The 11,192-nt window shown below is 42.6% G+C and overlaps 1 pseudogene across 1 annotated transcript; it reads right to left on the bottom strand.

Annotated features, from left to right (window-relative positions):
• Positions 1-8,766: 8,766 nt before the first annotated feature.
• Positions 8,767-9,188, bottom strand: LOC108528231 (40S ribosomal protein S26-like; annotated as a pseudogene). The gene has a single exon (XR_001885075.1). The product of XR_001885075.1 is annotated as a 40S ribosomal protein S26-like (transcript).
• Between the last annotated feature and the right edge of the window lie 2,004 nt (positions 9,189-11,192).

Here is an 11,192-nt window from a genome sequence, read left to right on the forward strand (position 1 = left end):
CAATATCCTGAAGCATTTCTTTGAAGAATTGTAACTGGAGATAGAACATGGCTTTATCAGTACAATCCAGATGAGAAAGCACAGTCAAAGCAATGGCTACCAAGAGGTGGAAGTGGTCCAGTCAAAAGCTGACCAGCCAAGAGCAAAACTTATAGCAAAAGTTTTGGAGGATGCTTGGGGGATTTTGCTGGTTGACTTTCTGGTAGGACAAATAGTGACAACATCTGCTTATTATGAGAGTGTTTTGAGAAGCCAGCCAAAGTTTTAGCAGAAAAATGCCCAGGAAAGTTTACTAGAGAGTCTTTCTTCACCACCACAATACCCCTGCTTGTTTCTCTCATCAAACAAGGGCAATTTTGTGAAAGTTTCAATGGAAAATCATTAGGCATCCAACTTACAGTTTTGATTTGGCTCCTTCTGACTTCTTTTTGTTTCCTAATCTTAAAAAATCTTTAAAGGGCACCCATTTTCTCTAGTTAATAATGTAAAATTACTACATTGACATGGTTAAATTCCCAGGCCCCTCAGTTCTCTAGGGGTGGACTAAATGGCTGGTATCATCACTTACAATTTTGTTTTGAATTTGATAGAGTTTATGTTGAGAAACAAAGATTATGTATTTTATATTTATCTTTTAATTCTATTTTCCATGAATTTTTTCAAGTTCTTTCATGTGTATGTGTATGCATATGTGTGTACACATATATATAACTTTATATATGTATGTAGGTACGACTATTCTATTAAAACATAAGCAAAAAGCCATACATATAAGAATAAAGGCATGACAATCAGGTGAACAGAGTGCAGTTGACAAGGCTTTTAGGAAGACAGTTAGGGGTCATACAGTCAGTGGCAGGAAAGGGAGCACGGGAGAGAGATGGGGGTCTGAAGTATTTTAATAATATTTTGATAAAGCAAAAGGTGACTTAATAAAACATGATTTCTTTTCCAGGAAGTACAAAGAACAAAAGTATAGTTTGTATAACTTTATTCTAAAAATGAATTTCTTTCTACTTTAACTTCTGTAACAATGAGCGTAGTTTTGATATGACAGACATCTTACACCAGGGACAATACGCTAGGGGAAGGATAGTACTGTGCAGAGAATATGGGCTTGGGATCTGGGAGCCTGGGTTTGGGTCCTGACTCTGCCTTTCCAGCTGTGTGGCCCTAGGCAGGTTCCTCACATGTAACACGGGGTGGTTCTGAGGATTGAATGAGAGATGTGTGGTAAGGCAACCAGCACAGCACTTAGCACAGAAAAGTTCCCACATAGTCAAAATCTTCCTCTGGTCTCAAAGACTTTGCCTACACTGTCTCTCTACCCTTTTGCTTCCATTCATAAGCTTCTAACAGCTTCTCGGTGCTGGTTTAGTCTCACAATGGACTGTCGGATTGGTTGTATATATAATTTATACATTTTTCTGTACTTGTGTTTTATTTCCTTGTCATCCAGTTCAACTTATAAGCCCCATTGTATTTAAACTTGTTCAATAGACAAAAATCATTTATTTATTCAGTTTTTACTCTGTGTAAGATACTGTGGGAGATAGAAGATGAATTAAATAGAAACTAACTCTGACTTCAATGAGCTATTAGTATAGACCATTGTGTCTTCATTGGACTGCCTTACAGGGATAAAGCCTAACTGAATGCTCTAAAGATTCAGAGAAGGGAGACATCATTTCTGAACCATTAATCATAAAGAGGCTTCAGAGTCTAGACCATAGATGAGTGGGTCTGGAAGATTAGGTAAACAGGGGTATCAGATATTGCAGTTGAATTTTTTTTAAAGTTTCAATGATAATTAACATGAGACATGTTTAGAGAATATTCAACTATGGCCAGAATCTAGGATCTATGTACAAGGGTAGTGGGAGATGTGGTTGAAAAGGTGGGCTGAGGGCAGAATGCCAGGAGCCATGAATGTGGCAAGAGAATGAGCTGTTTTCTGTAGGTGAGTGGAAAGCTTTTATGATGAGATTTTTCTTTACAACAATCAATTTACTCTTAGCAGGCAATTTGGGTTGAAAAGGGAAGCTCCAGGAGGGGTGGAAAGTATTTGCAAGACTACACTAATAGTCTGAGTTTAAGGCAACATGAGCTGAACTGGGACACTAGCAGTGAAATGGAAAGGAAACAAAGGGATAGAGAATTCCAGACATCACTCAGGATGAACCAACAGAACTTGGCAACTGATTCATTTTGTTGAGCATGTATTTGTATCATCCGTGTAAGGGCATCCATTTACTTTCCCAGCAAAAGTCCCTTTAGCCTAGCCTGTGATTACTGACAGAGCCTCAGTTCAAGTCATCCCCTTCTCTCTCCACCAATATAATTGCATGTAATAAAAACTTGATGTAACATGGTTAGTCCAGAGCAGATGGGTTATTTCCCTGCTACCAGCATGACATCAGAATTTTGTTATGATAGTTTGGAACTCCCCACAAAGGAATCAGGTTAAATATTCTGAACAATTGCATTGTTCCCTTGAGCCAGGGGATCACAGTCTCCTGTGTAGGAGAGTGTTTGAATTGGTGGGCATGTTATTGGGGTGTGTGTGTGTGTAAAGGAAAGTTTGGTCACTTTTCTCAGGGGCAGGATAGAGCCAGTGCTCCAGCCTGATACTTTCAGGCATGATTCCATGACAATTCCAATAGAAAGCAGCCTCTTCTCACTGCTTTTGTGCTCCCTCCCCAACAGGCAAGATCCTTTCTGGATCAAATTAACACTGGAAAGGAGGCACTGGAAATAGGGCAACAAGAGTAGTGAGAAAGAGGAAAAAAGGAGAATAGAGGCTGAGGCAGGCAGGAGGAGGGATAGAGAACTACAGAGGAAGAGAGGAAAGGAAAGACAGAAGAGGGAGAGAGTGCAGAGGTGGCAAGGCAGAAAATGCCAGCTTGATCAATAGAGGAACTGCTAACGGGCTTGAAGTGGAGAGAAGCTGCCCAGGAAATGTTTGAGACCTTATGAATGACAAGTGGTCATAGTCTACCACCTCTGCTCATGTGATCTCACCCCCTTGTTTTTATTTTCATTTCTTCACCCTGACTGCTTTGATCTCTTCTTGTTTCTCCCTCTTTCCCCATGCATTTTTCTTGGCTTGTCTTCCTCCTTACCCATGATTTAGTCCTAGGAAATCCAGGCTCTTTCTGCTTGGTCTATGACTTGAGGTTTGCGCTAAAATTGCTGCTGAACACTGAGCCAATGACTGAGCCCAAAGAAACCTCCAAGTCCTCGTCTCCCTCCCTCCTCACCACATTGACCTTCTCCAAAGGCTGGCTCTGCTCTGTGCAGTTTGAGTCACGTGGCTCAGAGGTAACCTTCCTGTCAGCAGAGCTGCCTTGACCTTACCAAGTGTACACAGGTACACTCTTACCTGCCTCTGAAGTCTAGGCAGCCCTAGGCATGGCTTTTCCCTTAGACATTTCAATATAGTCTCCCTTATTTTCATACCTTCTTCTGATATAGGGACTAATGCCCACAGTCTTTCAGGAAAAGTAAATTCTTCTGCCACCTTCATGGATCAGGCCAGTGGGCAGAAGTTACATGCCTCAGTTGGTGATGCCCGGGCTAGTGAGCAGCAGACTTGCAGACAGAGCGTGTTCATCAATTTCATGTTCATTGCTAAGCCCATGTTTGTCCCACCTAAAAAGGACTCTTGTCAGATAATGTTAATGGGAGTGGGAGATAGGGAGGGTCATCCCAAGGAGAGCATATGCTTTACTAATGGAAGCACCAATATATGCATGGCATGCATTTCTCTATTGGCCCATTCATTTGTCAAACATCTACTGAGTATTTATCGTGTACCAAAATATGTATCGGACACACTGAATATAAATATCAGTTGACAGAGTGCCCTGCCTTCAGGAAATACACAGTTTTATAGGATAGGCAGATGTGAAAACAAATTATTAAAACACAGTGAAGAAGAAAAGTGACAAATTATGAAAGCTAGATGACAGGTTAGATCTTAGAGAAAGAGTGGCTTATTGCCTGGCATAAAGAAAGTAGACTCCAGGCAGAGAACATAACCTAAAACATACCAGAAGATACAAGAGCCTGGGCTATTTACACGTGAAGGACAAACTCATTGTGGTTCTATGACAAGGGTATGTGTATGGTTGATGGAAAACGAACAGGAGAAGAGAATAGAAATCTAGATAGAAGCCAAGTTATGGAAGGCCTTATATGCTGAATTCAGTTGGGATTTGTACTGGAGACAATGGGTGTCACTGAAGAATTATGAAATATTAGATGATCACGTAAGAAATCTCAAATCTGGAAATCACAACAGTTCAAGCAATGGAAATAGAAAATAAAATAAATTAGAGCACGAGTTGGTGATCTTTTTCTATAAAGAGTCAGATAGTAAATATTCTAGGCTCCTTGGACCATTTGTTCCCTGTTATGATTATTCATCTCTGCCATTGTAGCATGAAGGCAGTCAGAAGTAAGACATTTTAAAAAAGTGAGCGTGGTTGTGTTCCAATAAAACTTTATTTACAAAAACAGAGTGCAGGCTGGATTTGATTTGAAGACTATAGTTTGCTGGCTCCTGAGTTAGAAGAATGTTTCAGAATAGAAAAAAAAGAAAAGACTTACAGGTGTTTCCCTGTGCTTGTGAAGATGGCTGTACAGTGTTTGAAGTTCTCCCCTGCACTAGGATGTGAGGCTATGCTATCATCTCATATGTAAGCCTGCCTCGCCAGGGCAAAAGGAATGCGTTTACTAGTGTTACGATCAAAGTTCCATGACCATGAAGCAGGCTGAAAACAATGGGCCAGAGTCGATTCAGGAAATAATTGAACTCATCAACCAAAACAACGGGACCAGCAACATGGTCTGCCCACAGAAAGAAACAAATTCAAACGAAAAACTGAGTTTATGAAGAAGAAAATTAAGGCTGCCACTCAATGACTGGGTCTCTTGCAAGCATTCAGGATGATCTTTCTATACAGCCATGGTTTCTGAAAAGCATCTTGCTTGTTAAATAATTTTTTGTCTTTATTATAGAATGGGGTTTCGTCATGTTGCCCAGGTTGATCTCAAACTCCTGGGCTCAAGCAATCCACCCTCCTCAGCATTCCAAAGCGATGGGATTACAGGCATGAGGCCCCTCACCCAGCCTGAAAAGCACATCTCACAGTGTAGAGGAAACAGGAGGCAGGGCAATGTCTTACGTGTGCCTTGTAGCTAGTCATAGCTTTTCACTGTAGCAACAATCCCAGGTCACCAGAGCATCCATTTGCCAATCCAAGTCCTGGGACTTTCAGGGATGTTGACATTCCCGGGGCTGTGTGAGTGAGGCCAGCCCTACTGCTGGTGGGGACAGCTTTCTGAGACCTATTGCTGTCCAGCTAGATCCTTCTGTGGTCGAGACTTCAGAGAAATAAGTAGGCAGCAAATAGATAGCACAGGCTCCTGGGTCAAAAGGGTGCTTGTTTGGATCCAGTGTGGGCTTAATGAGAGTTAGTTAACCCCTCTGGTCTTCAGGTACCTCATCTGTAAATTGAGAATTTTTTAAAGTGCCTTCCTTATATGGTGTAAAGATTAAATGAGATCATATCTGAAAGGCGTTTAACACAGAATTTTGCATATATTAAATGTTTAATAAATGTTAAATAAGTAATTTGCATTACTTTTTTTTTTTTTTTTTTTACTTCCATACCTCATTTAAGAGATCCTTGAGCCATGAAGATAGAATGGGTTTTTTCTTTTTTCCCTTTCAAGGACCATAAATGATTTCAGAGAGACATTGCATAGTTCATATGGCCCAATATCAACATCAGGAAACTACCTGATTGGGTTAGTGCAGGAACCAGGTGCTTTCCATATCATTTAATATGCAACAAAATCTGGAAAAAATGAGGTTTTTTTCTCTTAATTTCTACTTAGGGGAAACCAAGGTTGAGAAAGTTTGGGAAACTCTCCCACAGAGACACGGCTCATCAAAGCTAGCCTAGGACCCAAACCTGGGTTGACACAGAACAAGTTCATTCTTTCTGCCACATCATGCAGGTGTGCTTACTTATTATGTATATGACTTAATACCACTACCTCCTATTGGTATTAAGCTACTTCCAATAGATTGTAAGATCCTTGTGGGCAGCAACCTTGTAATCATTCTGTATATCTTATGATAGCTGATACAGTGCCTTGCACATGGTGGAGATTCCTATATTTTTTGAATGAATAAATTTGCATCGCACCCATTTCTTCTTAGACTCTTCCTCCCTCCACACATGATCTTCCCCCAGCTACGGGATCCCTGAGGGGCCCACAGCAAGGTCTGCTGAGGCATGGCAGCTAGAGACTCCACGAGTCCATAAAGGTAGGGGGAGGGGCCCCTGCATGGTGGGGCGGCAGAGGAGTGAGGACTCACATCCAGGCCTCAGTCTCTGCCCCTGCATTCCCCTAGGCTGGGGGAGTAATGTCCTGGTACCCAGCATAATTTGCTTTACTAATTGGGAGAAAGGCTTTCTGGAATTGCCAGAATTCCTTTTGCTCTAATTCCCTGACCTGACACAAAGTGGGTGAATGGCTATCACAGAAGAAAAATAGTATTTGTAGCCATGAGTGTCTGATGCCCTGTTCTTCAAGAGACAAACCCCAACCCAGTCACGTGCTGTCCTAATTAGGCTGTCAGATACAATTTGGACAAGCTCTGAACTTTTTTGTATGTCTATCCAGACCACTGAACTATTGGATCTTTTCTCATTGCAACTTACAATGAAAAAAGCGATATAAGAATGTATAAGAAAGGTATTTTAACTTAAAAAATAAATTTGAATTAAGTGACTGTGACCTCCCTGAGCTCATCCTTCTATTTTTAAACTACCTTTGCTTGAATAGCAAGGAAACCATGTCCAGATTCAGCCCCCTTACCCTCCTCTCCACCTTTCCTCTGGTCATATTGGCTCAGCTACCATCCGAGTGTCCTGGACAGAGCTCAAAAGCTCAAAGATGAATGGACCCCAAATGATTCACCTTATAGTTTATCTGAGTCTGTGGTGACAGCCCCTCCACAACACAGGGACAGCCCCTCCACAACATAGGAGATACACAGGGTATTTTCAGGGACTTTGAAGACAATGCCTTAAATGCTGACTTACAGAATACAGAATACAGAAGATACTCTTCTGCAAAACACAGATATGAGGACAATTTTCACTACAACAGTTAACATTTTTTATTTTTGAGAGAGAGTCCCACTCTGTCACCCAGGCTGGAACACAGTAGCACAATTATTGCTCACTGCAGCCTCACCCTCCCAGGCTCAAGAGATCCTCCTGCTTCAACCTTCTGAGTAGCTGGGACCATAGGTTAGCTGGGACCGCAGGCATGCATCACCATGCCTGGCTATTTAAAAAACAATTTTTGTAGAGATGAGGTCCCACTATATTGCCCAGGCTGATCTCAAACTTCTGGGCTTACGCAATCCTCCAGCCTCCACCTCCCAAAATGCTAGGATTACAGGCAGGCATGAGCCACCGTGCTTGGCCAGTTAACATTTTAACATGAGGAAAGTTGGGCTTTTGTTTGTTCATTTGTTGTTTTTTGAGAGTAGTGCTGAGGGCTGGGTTGGGGTACAAGGCAGGAGCTGGAGAGGGCAGTTGTGGGATTGGAAGGCACAAGTTGGTTGTGCATCTAGGTCTGGAGGAATTTTTAATTTTCTCAACCTGTAAACAATGAGCAGCAGCTCATTTCACTCTCATTTCTGTGGTGTTGTTGTTTGTTTGCTTTTTACCTTGTTAACTCTTCTGGAGGCTCTTGTGTAGACTGGGTTTTGGTTCCTAGACCTCATACACAAGGAAGAAAATATAGCCACTGCTGCTGTCCCCTTGGTGTGTGCATAGATCCTTATAAATAAGTCTCAATTAACTCTCTTTTCTGTGACCCAAGGAAGCCCCTGCTGATCCTGGCTCTGTTAATAAAGAGTGTGCCTGTACTGGAAGTAATTAAATGGGTTGAGTACAATTGTCAGAGCTCCAAGGGCCGAAGTACTATCTTTTGCCAGGGCAAGAGTAATAGCGAACCTCCTTTGTTGGGAACATAATGAGAGAGACAGGCGTGAAGAAAGCCCATTGTCGGCAACACAGATAACTTTGGTGTACCTGGGATTTGTTATAAATGTATTTTGATGGCTTATTATGTCGGGAAGAATGTTTCCCTATCTTCAGGACTACTGAGCAGAACAGAGGAAATAATCCCAGTGTGACATTTATTTAGCTAGATACAAGTCTCTAATAGAGATGATGGGGGGATTCCATGTAGACCAGGATGCTGAATTTACACTGTCTTCTTTATTAATCTTCTAGTCCTGCCTAAATGACCTATGCATGTGGATAGATGGGCTGCTCACTATTGGATGTTTTGCAGAGAGATAGACCTGAGAATAATTATGAAAGACTAATTCTTTTCAGGAATGGGGCTTTTAAAATGACATTTCCTTCCATACAAAAGCAATTTTTCCTTTCTGCTTGACAGTCGATGGCAGGTAAGTGGGGAGTAACTCTCATAATCAACAAAATGTCTGTGAAATCATGTGTTTAACAAAACTGAGAAGGCTCCCTTGCTCTAGACCAGCTCAGAGCCCTTGTATGCTGATGTGTGCTATCATTCTGCAAGGGGGTGACAGTGTGCACTGGGGAGGTTTCCCCAAATGTGCTGGACCGTAGGCTGTTTTTAAGAGGAAGATACTTCTAGGACTAGTGTTTCACAGGCTATCCTTTGGGAAATGACGTTTTTATAGCAATCTTTTTTTTTTTAAGTACAATTTCCATTTTATTTTTCTCCAGAGAATAGTCTGTCTCAGTCTTTAAGGACTCAGCTCCTTACATGGGCTTTGGTGGGGACGTGGGGCAGCACCCGCAGGTCTAAATCGGGGAGGGGTGTTCGGTCCTTGCGGGCTTCACGAGATCGATTCCTGACTACTTTGCTGTGAATTGCACAACTCACACAGTAATGTAGCTTCACATACAGCTTGGGAAGCACATAGGCATCAAAGACGCTCGCTTCAGAAATGTCCCTGACCGCTGCGGCCTCCACTATGTTTCGAATGACGAATTTCTTAATGGCCTTGTCCTTGGGCACGCATCGGGCACAGTTAGTGCAGCGAATAGGCTGCACATGGCCGCGGCCCTTTTGGCACGACCGTTGTTCCTTCTTTTCTTTGTCATTTCATTTTTTTATGGGTCTTTACGTCTCTTATGCATTGGGGCCAAGGCAAATCGTCTTTAAAAAAATTCATATTTAGGCCAGGTGCGGTGGGCTCATGTTCTGTAATCCCGCCAGCACGTTTGGGAGACGCAAGGCGGGCAGATCATGAGGTGAGGGTTCGAGACAGCCTGGCGCAAGCATGGTGAAACCCCATCTCTCTAAAATAGAAAATTAGGCCAGTGTGGTGGCAGGTGGCTGTAATCCCACGCTACTTGGGAGGGCTTGAGGAAGGAGAATCGCTTGGATCCAGGGAGGGGCAAAGTTTGCAGCGAGCACAAGATATGGCGCCATTGGGCAGGCTCAGGGCCTGAGTGCCAGAGTAAGGCTCATGCTCAAAAAAAAAAAAAAAAAAAAAAAGAAAAAAAAAAAAAATATATATAGAGTATATATATAATTATAGTCTAAGCTACTAACCGTCTACATTAGACCTGTTTTTAGAACTATTCAGCAGCATGGGCCAGATTGGTTTAATATTCCCATCTTCAAAAGATAACACCCTGGCTGTTGACTAAAAATCAATGACTGGATCATGTCAATCCCTGATATCATCTTCCTTTCCTTACAACCCACCCAGGCTCTCAGATGACAGACCCGGCTTCACCCTGCACATGTTATCATAGCTGGGCACTGGGGTCTCAGGATTCCTGTAACTGCCACTCTCAGAATGCTGGGAGATGCTCTTTATCACACTGGTTTGGGTTGGAAAGATAACAGACTTGGGGAAAACTCTCCCAGTCCCATTCTCTTTATTGTTTTCCAAGTTTTCCTTTTAAATATTTCTTCCTTTCTCCTTACATCAGGACAAGTATCATCCTTAATGTCCAAAACTGTGGCCTATGTTTAGATTACTGCCACTCTAGGAAAAATGCTCTCTTTAGAAATTTCGACTCTTTGAATTTTTGCTTTTCGTTACATTCACGTGGGTTACATTTGCATTTTAAAAGAAGACAAAAGGGAAAAGATAATGGTGTGCCCAACAGAATGAGTCCCTGATGCTGCCTATTAAGCACAGTGACAATCTGGTTAAGAGTCTCTGAGGAAATTCTTGTCTCCTGATAGTTTGTCAGTTGAGGTGGATGGGCCCTTCCCGGTCACTTGCACATAAGGCAAATCCTGCATGTTTTGCATCACTAAGCATCCGGACTACATGACTGTTTGTGGCTGCATAATTAACCACCGCCAAACTCCATGGCCTCACATGATAATAATGTATTATTTCCTATTGATTCTGTGGGTTTCTTGGCTCAGCTGCATAGTGCTGCTCTGCATGGTGCTAGCTGGGGCACTCATGTGGCTGTACTTAGCTGGCAGCTTGGTTGGGGCTGGAACATCCAAGATGGCCTCATTCATGTGACTATAGTTGATGCTGGCCATTAACTTAGATGTTTTAATTCCCCTCACATGGCCTTCCTTCCTCCAGTAGTCTAGACTGACTTCCTATGAGCACCAAGGATGGGTTCCAAGAGGATAAAAGTTGAATTGCTTGCATCCCATTTTATCAGCCAAACAAGTCACAAGGCCAGCACAGATTCAAAGGGAGGGGAAATCGATTCCACCCCTTGATGAAAGGAGCAACATGGTCAGAGGTGGGAGATGCATCTTTAAGGGTCTACTCTGATGACTATCCTCAAACACTTGAGATAACCCAGTGACTAGCTCAGTAAAACAGTTCACATCTACCTACTGCTCCAACTTTGCAGAACTTCAGAGAAAAGACACCAGGGCCAGGGTTACATCATGTTAGCCAGGATGGTCTCAATCTCCTCATCTCGCTATCTGCCTGCCTCGACCTCCCAAAGTGCTGGAATTATAGGCGTAAGTGGGCATGGTAGCGCATGCCTGTAGTCACAGCTACTAGGAAGGCTGAGGCAAGAGAATTGCCTGAATTCAGGAGATGGAGGTTGCAGTGAGCCAAGGTTGTACTACTGCACTCCAGTCTGGGAGACAGAATGAGACTTGTGAAA

This window comes from Rhinopithecus bieti, unplaced genomic scaffold (assembly GCF_001698545.2).
Source record: "Rhinopithecus bieti isolate Rb0 unplaced genomic scaffold, ASM169854v2 scaffold_1673, whole genome shotgun sequence".
In the NCBI taxonomy this organism is placed as follows: domain Eukaryota; kingdom Metazoa; phylum Chordata; class Mammalia; order Primates; family Cercopithecidae; genus Rhinopithecus; species Rhinopithecus bieti.